This window comes from Pocillopora verrucosa, chromosome 6 (genome assembly GCF_036669915.1).
Source record: "Pocillopora verrucosa isolate sample1 chromosome 6, ASM3666991v2, whole genome shotgun sequence".
Taxonomy (NCBI): domain Eukaryota; kingdom Metazoa; phylum Cnidaria; class Anthozoa; order Scleractinia; family Pocilloporidae; genus Pocillopora; species Pocillopora verrucosa.
In genome coordinates, this window is record NC_089317.1 from 6,596,159 (window position 1) to 6,609,045 (window position 12,887).

Sequence of the window (12,887 nt, forward strand, 5' to 3'; positions counted from 1 at the left end):
TTTTTCAAATGAAGACAAAATACTTCCGATAGAAACTGGTATTTTTCAAAGAGAAATATGGAAAAAATATCAGACTGCCGGACGTTTAGTTATTTGAAGACCGTGTCCGGTAGTGTCTGGTGAAAATTTTCTTAGTGTCACGCTTGGATCTCTTCGTACTCTGTGTGCAAGGTCAGCGAAACGGAGAAAGTTGGCATTTTTTCACTTTTTAGAAGCGCTTGAGGATTGTAAATGAAGGTAGAATATTTTCTAGTGAAAAATTAGTATATTTCAAGGAGAAATATGGAGTTGTTTAAGGACCGTGTACAGCCGTGTCATTGAAATTTTAAGCGCCTCGATGGCTTCGTACTCTGTAAACAGGGTTAGCGAGAAACATCAAGTTCGAAATTTTAGGCTGCCTGGAGGCGCTTGAGGATTGTACATAAAGGTAAAACATTTTCATATAAATATTTTTTGGATTTCGAAGAGAAATATGGGAAAATATCGCACTGCCGGACGTTTAATTATTTTAAGTGTAGTCACTTCATTGCAGGAACTCGAACGTCAGCGACACTGACAGTTTGCGTTACAATTCTATTTGCTGCTTTGCATGGACAACAACCCCGACCACTCTTTTCGAGCGCAAGTTCCTCTCCACGGGCAGGAAACTTCAACTGACCCTTGGTCCTATTTAACATGGATGGCAAACTTCAATGAAAAAAAATTGATGAATGAATGAAAACGTGGTGGATCAACATTTTCACCTTCTTCGAAATGCTCGCAAGGATTTTCGCGTTTCTCTTTAGCAACAACCGATCCATAAGCGTTTACTGCCTCGGAATCTACTAAATCAATAGATTCATCCAATTCCATACCGGATTAAAATGTATAGAAACTGTTTAAACAGAATTATTTTGATAAGGTCTTCAAATTCATCGGAGAAAAGGCAGGAAGGTATTGAGACGTGACCAGGTAAAAATAACTGACCAATCAGAGGCGCTATTTAAACAAAAGTGGTGGTTCAAAACGAAAACAAACGACCCGCGTTGGCTCAAGGTTGGAAATGGGCCTTTAACTTCAGCTTATAAAGTGATAAAGTGTGAAAACTGACACTTTTTGTAGTTTATGAAAACTCAAAGTCAGAGCCGCAATTAGAATCTTCGGCATCCAAAGCTGGCAGCTCCAAGGCTTTGGAGATTTCCTCTACCTCTTCCTCAACAGAATAGAATAACTGGGCGTCATCATCAGTGCCTGTATACCAACATCATGTACAATTATCACTGGAACATCCTCATTTGCAGATCCTGGACCTGGTGGTGGTGCTGTGTTGAAAACCTTTGGAGGGCGCTTGCGACGAGGTTTAGCTGCCAACCAAGACGAAAACAGCCGAATTAAGAACAAGTCCCTGTAAGAAAATTCCAACTCCCCTTCAAATTTTGCATGCAGTTAGGCGCTCAGGGGGGATGCACCAAAATACCCTTTATAAAGGTCGCAGCACTCTTGTTGCCATGGTAACAGCGGCTGCTTGTTCGAGGCCTAGGCCCTCATTTTCACACAAAAACGACGCAAAAAAAGAGTGAAATTTTTATTTCTCTATCTCAAGCTAAATAAAACAATACAAATTAGCACTACTATCATACATAGTAACATCACTCGTCTCTACATTGATTCATTCAATTTCCTGGGAGTGAATGTGAACACACCAATAGATTATTCATCTCGGTACAGTTTCGGTCATTTTTGTTGTCGGGTAAAACAGGGAAAACGTTTATCTGAATTTCTTCAAAAGTGCACCGATTCTGCAACTGAAACTACCCACCTAGCTGGTTATAATCTTCTAGTTATTAAATATGTACTATCTCTGCGGGCCTGCCTCTACTTTTTATGGAGGAAATTCGCGAACGAAGCTCAAAATCAGATATTGCATAATTTTGGCGATGTTTACATCTAATGTTCTCAACAATAAATGTTTCAGAAAAATGAAACATTCAAGGCTTTGAAAGAGAGGTTATCTGAAGAGCAATATCCCGAAGAGAAATCTCACCTCTAGTAGTCATCTTTAAAAAAAAATTGATCAACCTTCATGGAGGACTACTCGACGTAACAACAAAAATATACCTCAAATCGTGTGCATATCATCCAGATTCCGAATGCTGCACCTTCTTTTATGGGAATTTGAGCGATCTGAAGTCCTCTGAAGATACAATGTTATACTTGTATGTCATTTAAGACATGTTGAAGTCGGCTGATCTACACGAAACTATCCTCACACCGGTCATTTGCTACATTGATCGCTGAGACAATCAAAGTCAACAAGACGCTAACTAATTTGAATTTGTCTGTCAATCTTTTTAGTGATGCTGATGCTACATCTATTGCTGAGGCAATCAAGGTCAACAAGACGTTAACTAATTTGAATTTGTTTAACAGTGGTATTAGTGATACCGGTGCTACATCTATTGTTGAGGAAATCAAGGTCAACAAGACGCTAACTAGTTGAATTTGTCTCGTAATCGTATTAGTGATACCAGTGATACATCTATTGCTGAGCCATCAAAGTCAACAAGACCCTAACCAATTTGGAGCTGGTCCGGCAAAGATATTGCCGGTGCTGCATTTGTTGCTGGGCCAATCTAAGTTAGCAGGAAGCTAACCATTGGCATTTGTCTTAGAATAGTATTAGTGATGCCGATGCTCCTTTTTATGCCGAGGCAATCAAAGTCAGCAAGACTCTGACCAATTGATTTGAAGTGATTGTACTTTTCCTTTTGTACTTTCCTTTTAAGTAAACGTTTTTTAAATTTTCCCTTTTGCAGATGCAGGAAGGAGCTTTTTTAATTGTCTTTAGTTGCTCTTTGATTAGATTACATTCAAGTTATAATAGCTACCTTTGTGATGTTTTTTCGTTTAAGGTGATGCTTATGCTTCTGAGGTATTTACATTAGACGAAAAGAAGTGTAAAACGCCATGGTTTTAGAGTTTTGTTATGAAAGGAATATCATAAGCATGTATCATCCACGAGCAGCAATATTTTTTCCATTCTTTATAAGCCTCGAGCGCCTCTCTTTCAACATAAACCAAAGCAAAAAAAAGTTTATAGGCATTGTTTTTATTTCTATTTCGATCTGCACAGCAATGAAATTTGACCACTGGGAGGTTCCTAAAGGGAGGTGTGCGGGGAAAGAGGATGGGTGGGGACACAACAGGGGCGAGGTAAACAAAGTGTGCTGTGGATAACTCTTAAAGGGTAATGTATTGCCAGCGGATGCCTGTTTCCACACAGGTCTGGGGCTAATTACGAGTTAGTAGATGTGCGACCCGGCAGGCGAGGACGCATAGCCCCAGGAATGAAGGGATGATTGTCGGTTCCCCATACAGGAAGATCTGGATTTGTACCAATTATGGATTCTTTGCTAAGAGACTGGCAGTTAGAGCTTGGTCAACAGATTGTAACCAAATCGTTTGAACAAATTTTATAAAGGAAACTCTCTGAAAGATGGAGCTGATAAAGTCTTCACTTTCATCAGAAATAAGACAACGGATTTGAAACGTTAACCGACATCCTCGAAGTCATATAAAATACTTAAAAAAAATTAATAGATTCTAAAATAGGAACAGGACCCAGTTGTTCAAAGGGCGGATAACGCTATCCAATGAAGACATCGCTATCCAGCGGATGTGTTAACAAAGAATACTGCACCATCTATCGGATGGAGATTATGCAGTGGTTATCGTTATCGAACAATGAGGACAGGTGGACGACTGTTAGTCAGTGGAGTGATCTAAACAACGGGGTAGTATTCACAGTTAACGATTTGGAGCACAACTCAGTAAGTTTTTTTTATGTTTGGTTGGGTTTTTAATTTCTAACAGCAAAACATGTAAGGAAACGAAACATCGCAAAATCTTAATGTTTCCCCAACAAAGCCATAATAGTGGGATTGGGAAGGACAGGAAATTGACTGCTGCTAAAGCAACGCTGCTATGCTCCCTCACTTCCCGTACAACCCCTCCCCTCCCCTCTCACCCCTCATCCATTCCTTATCCTACAAGAGCCATGATCCCTCAGTAATTGCCTGACCACACGGCTGTAAGGGGAGGAAACTTGAAAACTCCATCAGTAAGTTTAATAAGAGCGTTGGCGGAAGAACAGAAAAGTAGTTTTCCCTCCCTCCCCTCCCTTCTAATCCCCCATCCCCCTTCCCGTCCCATCTCATTTGTTTTTTTGTCAAAGCCCATTTCCAGTCTTTCCTGGAAGTGGCTTCTGATGTTGACACCAACATATCCTCCGGGGAAGAGAAATAAAAGGAGGAAACAATTCTGAGAGCAAAAGGTAGTATTTCTCGTATACCCAACGTCATATGTATTGCGCTGAAATGATTTAAGGACCCTGATGGCTTTTCCTTCTTTTGAAAGTCGTTTTAATCCACGCACCCTATAATGGAATTACAATCAAGCCGTTTGCAGTAAGCTGTGAACTTTTTCGAAACTTCGTTTTCAAAGATGAGATTTCTGTTGAAATATCTGCTCCATTCCAATAAAGGAAAGTGTACCACAGCCCATCATTAGTTACACGTTATTGTTACCGAAGCGATGGTCCATTTACAGATGCGATTATTAAGGAAACAGGGATTGGGACTGAAGTTTGCATTGAATGCTAAAGGATTAGGTCGAGATAATGCTAAAATACCTGTTGGTGAAAGGACGAAAAGGAAACCAGTTATACAGGTTAATAAAGGAAGAAAGACAGTGTATATTAAACTAGGGTGATGTAGAAAATGTTAGAGGAAATTAAATTTTTTAAATAAATTCGGGGATATGGATTACAAACCTAGGTGTGCACGATAGGGGGTAGAGGAATGTCAACGCCATCTTGCGCACGATCCCACGAGTTCAGTGAACAAAAGAAGTTTTAGAGAGTCCAAACAATTTTAATTTACCACCGGGGGAGGAGTGGAGATTGTCGCTTCCTTTTGTTTTTGAGTGAGGGGGGGGTCACCTGGTTTTTAAGGAATGAGGGGTGATCATGTCGTCTCTAACCTTGTTTCCACACAGGTCTGGGGCCTAATTACGAGTTAGTAGATGTGCGATTCGGCAGGCGAGGACGCATAGCCCCAGAAATGAAGGGATGATTGTCGGTTTCCCATACAGGAAGATCTGGATTTGTACCAATTATAGATTCTTTGCTAAAGAGACTGGCAGTTAGAGCTTGGTCAACAGATTGTAACCAAATCGTTTGAACAAATTTTAAAGGAACTCTCTGAAAGATGGAGAGCTGAAAAGTCTTTTCACTTTCATCAGAAATAAAGACAACGGATTTGAAACGTTAACCGACATCCTCCTCGAGTCATATAAAAATACTTTAAAAAAATTAATAGATTCTAAAATAGAACAGGACCCAGTTGTTCAAAGGGCGGATAAACGCTATCCAATGAATACATCGCTATCCAGCGGATGTGTTAACAAAGAATACTGCCATCCATCGGATGGAGATTTATGCAGTGGTTATCGTTATCGAACAATGAGGACCAGGTGGACGACTGTTAGTTAGTGGAGTGATCTAAACAACGGGTAGTATTCACAGTTAACGATTTGGAGCACAACTCAGTAAGTTTTTTTTTTTTCGCTGGGTTTTTAATTTCTAACAGCAAAAACATGTAAAGGAAACGAAACATCGCAAAATCTTAATGTTTCCTCAACAAAGCCATAATAGTGGGATTGGGAAGGACAGGAAATTGACTGCTGCTAAAGCAACGCTGCTATGCTCCCTCACTTCCCGTACATTTGGTCCCCTCCCCTCTAAAATCCACCCTTATCCTACAAAGACGCCAAACCATCCCTCGTTAATTGCCTGACCACACGGGCTGTAGGGGTAGGAAAACTAGGAAAGAAAACTCCATCCAAATCGGCGAATGGATAACAAACTTAGGTGTTCAGAGTGAATGTCAACCCATCTTGCCCCAAGAAACAGAAGAGACCAAACATTTTATTTACCACCGGGGGATCCTTTTTTTCTTTGATGGTGCCCCCCTCCCCCTCACATGGTTTTAAGGAAGGGAGGGTGTCAAAGCCCTTTAACAGAGTGTAAGGGAGTACTTAGAAGATTGACCACCATTCACTCCTGTCAAGAGAAATGAAAGGGGAAACATAAATTGAGATCATGGTAATTATTTCCCCCCCCCCCCATAGGCGATAAATAATGAGCGACCGCTAAGACAGCATGAGGCGAGTCTTCTTCTTTTGAGCGTTTTACTCACGACCCTATATTCAGATTTATTACTATTTTTCGAGTTTTCACAGATAAATTGCAAGTCATTGGAATACGGTCAATAATTCTTCAGTATAGCTTTATAAAGTATTTATCTGGTAAATTTTATGCTTTTCCTTTGTAGCTTCAGCTGAATACATTTGAATACAACCATCTCGTAATTGCAAATTAGGTGCAGAGTTTCTTTGTTTAATCCTCGAAAGATTATCCGAAACTCTCTTCATGTGTTAATTGCGTACAATATTCTGATCAGGTCCATCTATGTCAGTCCCTCTGGCCCAGTCTTTGGACGAGGTGACCATGGAGACGTCAAAAACAGACTCAAAGGTGAATGTTTATAGTTTAGCTCTACTGATCAGATTCCAACAATTAGTCATGAGAAGGAGGAACCAGTTTTGATTGGGATTAAGTCGCAACTACGAGCGGGGGGGGGGGGCACAGAGTTTCAAAGGGGTAGGGGTGGGTGATCATTCCTCCTAAAAAGTTTGAAGGAGTACTATAGAAGATTGAACCATTTCGTAGTTTTGGGGGATACACCCAAATATTATCTGATAACCAGTTATTGTAATTGAACACGCGCCTCCCCCCCCCCATTGTTCAAAAACGTACTCGCTTCATTCGTTTCTTTGCAGCAATATTCGCACAGTTCGTCATAGATTTTAATCAGTTTGATTTGCACAAATAAATTGCAAGTCATTGGATACGGTCAATACGACTCTTCAGTTGGCTTTATAAAGTTTTACTTAGTTTTGTTCTCATATTTTTTTTTTTGTTTTTCAGCTGATTTTGCCATCTAATTACAACCATATTAGTTCCCCAAAATAAGTGCAGAGTTTCCGTTCCATTTGATTTTCTAAGATTCGCTCTGACCTTGCTTACTGTGTAAATAAAATTCTCTGTTGTTCATTGTAGCCTTCATACACGGTTTTACCAGCATTTTTCATCGTTTTTAGTCGTTCTTTTCACGATTTTTATGGGAGATTGCTGACTCCTTTTATTTTCATTAATTATTAAAGATCTGATTTTCTTGTCATGAAAGGAGGAAAGTTTTGATTTGGATTAAACGATAAACAGAATAATACATGGTTGCTTTCAGATATTTTCTCATCTCACTCGTTCGCTGCAGATCTACGCGCGCCCTTAAATAAGAGAGATGGTAAGTTTTAAGCTCGGTAAAGAAATGGAGAAAGATGTTTTCGTCTTTTCACAAAAACGCTATCTGGACGAAGAGAAAAATCTTTCTCTATTTCTTTACCGAGCTCAAAAAACTTTACCATCTCTCTTAATTTATTTACAAACATGACGTTATCGACAAAGGTGATAAAGCCGTGTGCAACGCGTGTCATATGAACTGCAATAGACTTCGCTCACTGTGAGTCTCTCGTGGCTCAGTGGTAGAGCATTGGAGCGCGGATTCCGCAATCACACGAGATTCGATTCCGCGTGGGGAATCAGATTTTTCTCTTTGTCCCACGCTCGTGAAAAGACGAAAAAAACATCTTTCTCTGTTGACAGGATACCTCGCTAAATAAGAAGTTCAGCTATTTTTCAAAAGTGTTAACTTTACATATATCCTTTATTGCTTTAATAAAATGGGTGGATACAAACTTATTAAAAACTCAAAAATATAAAAAAATCGAGAGTAGAGTTGCGTAGCTTTTCATTTTTCCGGGAAAAAAAAATCTAGATTGCAAAATTCAAGTGAAAAGCAAGCCAACTGTCATTAACGCCTTGAACAACTGGAAGTCAAGATACTTTTTTATCGTCACACAACAAATTAGCAAACGTAAATATCATTCTTCTTGATGCCTCTCCCGGTGTCACCGATTCTTTTTCCCGATGCCTCGTTGGTTAATATAGCATTTATATTTTTTGAAAAATATTATTACAGTCAAAGCGTTTGGAAAATTCCTTAACTTTTTAATTAGCGAAGTATAACTTAGTGACACTACGGCTTTACAACACGATTCTTTTCCGCAACTACAAATGATTTGTCTCCATATGAATAGTTAAAACTTGTTTCTCCACTGACCACTCACATGTCGGACTGTTTTTTTTTTTCCCAGCTCGTCGCCCGTGACATATGAGTAAATGGGTGAACTTTATTTAAAACAGGATGGCCACAGCTACGAGGCTGTTGTCCAGAGGGGCCCTGTATCCACCTAAAATCATTACGATATAATCAAATTACGATAAACACTCGTGGTTTAAAAACTTATGGTCTCAGAAAAACTTAAAAAAAAAAAAAAACTGAAAAATCACATGTAGTAAGTTCCCACTCCCACAAATCGTCTGGAAACAAAGCTTAAGAGCAGAAATTTCTTGTAGATCGATTTAAAAGTGCAACAAATTAAGGAATTTGAAGAGAAATAATTCGCTTGTTCATGCAATGCACAGTTAGTAGACATGTGTCACAACAAGGTGAACAATATAGAAAACGCTTGCAGTATCGGCACTTTTCCTTCGTTGTTTTGGTAGCCATTTTGGAAATGTAGCCGGGCATCTTTATGGTAGGTAGCTCATGTGTGATCTATTATAGAATAGTGTATACGCAAATACGTTGGTAATAAAAAGAGCCGTCCACTGTTTACAACGCTGGAAAGTATTGTTGGACGATTACCGCTTGCTGACAAGGCTCTCCAATTGATTTATTTTTGAACCTGGGTTTATATTTCCGGGTTATATTTCCTTAAGATTATGCCCGAAGAGAGATTATTTAGTGCAACATAATCTACAAAGATCTTTGCTTCTTACCGATCGCGCCATGTTTTTGCAACCTAACACCTTCGAGCATACTCACTGTCACTGCTCTCCATATTTAAGAATACGGTCGACTTTCACGGGTATCCTTCGCGAAAAAAAGATACTGTTAACGCCTAGTTACAGCGTAACCACCATAAACTATGTATCAGTGGCAAAGTTATGAAACCTAACACCTTCGAGCATACTCACTGTCACTGCTCTTCATATTTAAGAATAAGGCCGACTTTCACGGGTATCCTTCGCGAAAAAAAATACTGTTAACGCCCAGTTACAGCGTAACACCATAAACTATGTATTAGTGGCAAAGTTATGAAATGCAAATGGGAAAAAACAATTTTAGCTGATCTAATCGTAAAACTGAGGTTCAAAAATTCCAATTAAACGATTTTCTTTCGGGTATCGACACTGACCTGTAAATCGTTACTGGGGATTTTTCGATATCGTTATTTGTTGCTTTGCAATTTTCCAGTCCAGTTTGCTTATCAAAATTTTACTGATTTCGAAAAAAGAAATTCCTTCACACAGATTTTTTAAAGTTTGATATCTTGGGAGTATTTTGACCAAATTTCAGGGCAATTCGTGAAATTTCCATGCCTTATTAATTTCTTCAAAGAAGGTACGTTTGCAGAAAAACGAGATAGGTTTTTTGCATCCAAAGTTTTAGAGGGGTAACCACATGTGGTTAGATGTCAGTATCTGAGCAAATACTTACCTACCCTTCCCCTAAGAGAACGTTGACCATAACTTGTCATCAGTTGACTTTTGTTGGGTCGTTGGAGGGGTAGGTGCTCAGTTGTTCACATAATTTCCTGATTATACCCAAGCAATAATAATGTAAGCAGCAGAAATAGAACCAGTGCTTGTCAAATAATATGGTTCTCGATTATACTAAAAAAAAAAAGAAAGAATAACTGACTGATGAAATTATACGTAGCTCTCGTTCACCTTCGTCCTAGCGGCACAACACAACGTCAGTCGTGTTTGCCTAATTTTAACTACGGTTCTTCCAATACGTGATAGTGAAAAAGTTTTTACTACTGGCTGAGGTACAGCTGGCATATTTTGTCGACTTTGCCCATATTACTTTTCCACATTCTAAACGAGTCGTACGCTCCTGGAATTACTATTTTCGTGAATAAATTTACATTTTCTCTTTTTTATTTAGTCTTGTACCTCTAGCTGGTAGGAATTAGAAATCAGTTAAAGAAAACAATTTTTCCATGCAATCATCATTTGGTAGAAAACAAGGTGGTTATTACTCCTTGGAAAGCAGAAATGTAAGTCTTCTGTGTCCTCTACTTCATTTTATTTGTACAAACAAACATACCCTGCACAACTATTTTCCCAGCTTGGTCCTATTTTTTTTTTTTTTATTTTTCACTTTACTTTCTTTCGCCTCAGGGCAGGCTAAGGTCACAGAAAACTGGCTTCTACAGGCTCATGGAATAACATATCTTCAAACATTACAATCACGTGTTTGTTACCTAAGCATTTTTTTTTCGTTGCTGATTTATCAGCTGCATACCTGTCAGTGTCCTGATTGAAATCATTATCCTTTTTCCAGTGATAAAAAAGGAACTTAATCATATCTGATCCTTGGTGGAGACTTTGCAGTCTGGAGATCATGAAAAAAGTGGTTTTTTTTTTTATTCCTTCTATTTCCACATTCTTTGTGACAAATCAATGGGGCATTAAAGAGCGTTACATTCATTCATTCAGTCATTCATTTATCAGATTTGTGCTGGTAGTCAATCAGACAGTTAGTTCAACACTTAAAAAACCCATCTGTGCGACTGGCATGTGCTGCAGGTATTGACTTTTGGGTCATATCTGAAAAAGGGTGTTGAAAACCACATACAAACCCCTCCTTTTTCAGGTTAGCCACCACATTTTAGCTATTGAAGTTCTGCAATGGTTTTATTTTTTTTCCTTTCTATCTTTTCCAATTTTTGCAAAAAAAAAAAAAAAAAAAAAAAAAAAGGTAAGTGAATTACGCACCTGTGTTGGAAACTGTACGATGCGTTAATTATTCTTAATTTAATTGACATTTGTAATGTCATAGCTGAACGAAATTTGGTCGAAATTTATCTGTAGAAAAAAAATGTAAAAAGCAGGGACAGTTCTTCAGTTTATTTTTCCGGCACTAAGTTGGTGGGTACTGATAACAAGTTATTAGAAAGTTCATTTTTCCGTCCATTTTGATCTTTACAACAAGCCAATTTAGTGGACAACAGTGCACGACGTGTTGCTGTGCAAAGAAATTTTGGTACAAGAGTTTTACAACTTCAAGAAAGGAAGCAATGAAAGGGGAAGAATTTGGACGCAAATTTCCGAAAACCTGAACAGTGTAACTGCAGTCAAACTCAAATTAAATCAAAGGGTGGTGAGAGAGAGATTTGACTTGCTACTCGGAAGATTACGATAGCAGTAAGTAGAGAGGAAGCAAAAGCAAGTGGTGCATCTCCCGAACCAACAAAGTTCGGCGTACTGTTAGAGTAAAAATTTCTGAGAGAGAAACTAACAGAATTAACGAGAGAATCTTGTAGCAGCAAGAGCGTAGAAAAACAGATCGCAAAAAAAAAACCGAGATGCGTTCCCAAGCTTTGGAAAGACTTGGTGAAACTAAAAGAAAGGCCAATGAAGACTGTGAAAAAAAAGCGAAAAGGCAGCAAAGAAGCGGAGCTGATGTTACCGAATTTCCACGGGAAAAGTCAGAAAAGGAGCTTAAGATCCGTGAAGAGGAGCTCGCCTTGTACGCAAGAGAAGTTGAAAACGAAAAAGAGAAGCAAGCGCAAATGCTTAAAACCCAGGAGGCTATGATTGCAAACATGGCTTAACGACAAGATCAGATGCAAACACTTTAAATGGCTTTTTTGCGGAAACAACAACAACAAACACAGGCTATGATGGTGTTGTTAGAAAGACTTGCAAAAAAGTCGTAACTAACTAGTTCCCCGACAGAGATGACATTGCATTGATTTACTCTTCCTTGTAAATTTATTGCAGCTTCAAGTTAATGATTTTGTTTGTTAAATGTCATTTTGCATTTTCTGTTTTTTTAAAGTAGGAATAATTCTGTTGGGTTCTGCAAATATGATTTCCACTTATTTTGCTAGAAATTTGTTCAGTGGTTTACATCATTCAAGATACGTCTTAAATGAATAAATTATTTTAGTGCTCACAATTATACTTTCTTTGTATTCAGTTTAAAAAAAAGGCATAGTATTATGCAAAGTAAGAAAAAAGGTTCGGGAGGTTTACACCGAAAGAACTTAGAAGTGTTATTTTCATACAGGCAAGTAAGGCTGTTCCTTAAAAGTGCGCAAACGATATTGCTAGATGTTTTTTAACACTCGTTCTGTTGACTATTTCTTTATTCTCTCCTTTTTCTACACAAGTTACTATAACGGGAACTAGCTCAGATCTCTCAAGGAAAGTGTGGGTCACCGCTTAAAAAAGGTGACGCTTACTGAGCTATCAATCTCTAACCTTCGTCATCCTTTTACTCTTAATTAGCGAATCACGTTAAGCTATGCAGAACGGAGCTCCATACTAAGCAGGTACCTTCGAGATGTTACGCTTTACAAAATCATTTGCTACCTTAAATTTCTGACTCTTGCGGTCAAGGTTGATCATAACTAAAGCAAGACTGGTATTATAGAAATTAAGTTGAACTTATTGACAGAATTAGAATCATACTTGAAAAGATATCTTAAGAGAAAATAGTCCTCGAAGACTGTAACATAACAGCAGAATAAACAAAAAAATTCGGAGAAGAAAGGGCGTGCCCGGGGTACGGCCCCTAAAAGAGCTACGTGCTGTTCGTATAAGTTACCTGATTATAAATTCAGTGCGGAGGATGAAAAGTACTACTTGT

At 38.5% G+C, this 12,887-nt stretch overlaps 1 pseudogene; it reads left to right on the top strand.

The window, feature by feature from the left end:
• Positions 1–863: 863 nt before the first annotated feature.
• Positions 864–11,952, top strand: LOC131792881 (uncharacterized; annotated as a pseudogene).
• Positions 11,953–12,887: the final 935 nt, after the last annotated feature.